General features: G+C 40.1%; 1 pseudogene; it reads left to right on the forward strand.

Moving 5' to 3' along the window:
* Window positions 1–64: 64 nt before the first annotated feature.
* LOC140929636 (adenosine receptor A3-like) lies at window positions 65–1,057 on the forward strand (annotated as a pseudogene).
* The last annotated feature ends 947 nt before the right edge of the window (window positions 1,058–2,004 follow it).

Genomic DNA, 2,004 nt, shown 5'->3' on the forward strand with positions numbered 1-2,004 from the left:
AGTTGTTCTTAAGGGCGAAGTAACTGGTTGCTGGTGGATTGGGATAGGGAACTTAAGGAAAGACATGCCTTCATCGACGTCCATTTTGTTCGCAGTCATCTACGCACTGGAGGCAATCATGATCATTATTGGAAACACGTTTACTATTTTCGTATTCTGCAATCAAAAATCCCTCATGAAACGAACTTATTTTCTTCTGATTAATCTCGCAATTGCAGATTTACTTGTAGGGGTTACAGAACTAACAGTTTTGGCAGCTTTTAAATTTAAGGTCATGCTAGAAAGTGACGCACTATTGATGAATCCTTCGGTTGCTTTCCAAGTTTTGTTTCCGAGTACGTCCGTCTATTTTCTCGCGCTTGTCTCCTTAGAACGTGCGTTCTCTGTGTTATGGCCAATCCGCCATCGCTCCACAAACAGTCGAGTTTACATCTTAAGCATCGTTTTCGGGTGGGCAGTTGGACTTTGTTTCTTTGCTTTAACCCTCATCGCCATTCTTTACCCAGAGGTGAAACAGGAATATGTTTTTATCACAAGTAACACAGGTCTTCTTATTTCCCAAGTGATAATGTGTATAAGTTACCTTAAAATACGCAATCGGTTGCGCGCATCATCACCAGGGCTTGATATTCATTGCCATTATCAATTACAGGCACACAATCTACGGCTTTCCAAAACGCTTTTTATCACAATCGCTTCGTCGCTGGTGTTTTGGATACCTGGTTTTGTAGTTTACTCAGCCAGAGAATTTTGTCCTTAATGCTTTCCTATACCAGTAGTTAGGTTCGCGAACGCTATGTATCTGGCAAATTCTATGGTGAATCCCTTCGTCTACAGTTTTAGGATGCCAATATTTAAAGACGCTTTAAAGAAACTCTGCAGGAAAAGACAACAGAACATGGGAGCAGGATAGCAAGCCGACATATACACAGCCTTGTATTTTGAGTGTCAAAAACATGTCGCTTATTCAACATCAAGGTACAGTGAAACTTCGCCGTACGGCCACCACGGGAATATGGTCACCTCGTTATTACGGCCACTTTTTTTGGCTGCCCGGCAAAACAGTCTTACATTTTCTTGTAAAAAAAAACTCGTTCATACGGTATCGTTAATACGGCCAAATATTTTGGGCAAATTGGTGACCGTATTAACGGGGTTCCACTGTATACCAACATCTTAGTAACGGTTATGAGTTGACTCAGTTGGTATGTCAAACTAAGGATAGCAATATAATGACGCTGATTGTGAAAAATGATCAGGGGCACCCAACGAGGATATAGTTCAAACCACTTAACATAGCATTGTTGAACGTATTTTAGTATTTAAACGGTAGATATAGGCATATTTTTATCCCCTAAAAACTTTTCATTCGTTCGGATTTCCTAGCTGAAAGTCTAGTGATCCGAAAATTATAGGGATCAAAACTTACCTTTTCGAAAATTTCAGCCAGGAAAAGGCTCCCGAAAATTCTAGGTGGTCTTTTTTAGGGTAAATATCCGTTTAAAATGGGTAATTATACCATTTTGTAGATGTTCGAAAATCCTAGGAGTGGCAGGCAAGCAAGAAATTTTACAACAAATGTTAAGAAAATTCTAGTTCTCAAATCGTCTTCCGAACGGATATCTTCCCGAAAATTGCCGTTGGGTGCCCCTGAATGATTACTGAAATAGGCTGTGGTTACAATGTGTTTAAATTTGAAACAATGCGAGGTATACACTTGTAGAAAGGCCGTTATATTTGCACTGATCAACACAGACTGTTCACAGTCTCCTATTTTTTCGTAAGATTGTCAAGGATCGAGCACTTACCGGCTGGTATGGGTGCCATCTTGGTTGTTGATCCAAAATGGCTACCCGTAACGAAAAGCGATCTTGCGGAAAAACAGGAGACTGTGAACAGTCTAACTAACAAACAGAGCTGTACTGTAAATTATTAATTCAAACACAGTTTGAACAGTAAAACTTGAAAACTACCGAGGCTACCAGCAAATACGACCTCCACAGT

Source organism: Porites lutea, chromosome 3 (assembly GCF_958299795.1).
Source record: "Porites lutea chromosome 3, jaPorLute2.1, whole genome shotgun sequence".
In the NCBI taxonomy this organism is placed as follows: domain Eukaryota; kingdom Metazoa; phylum Cnidaria; class Anthozoa; order Scleractinia; family Poritidae; genus Porites; species Porites lutea.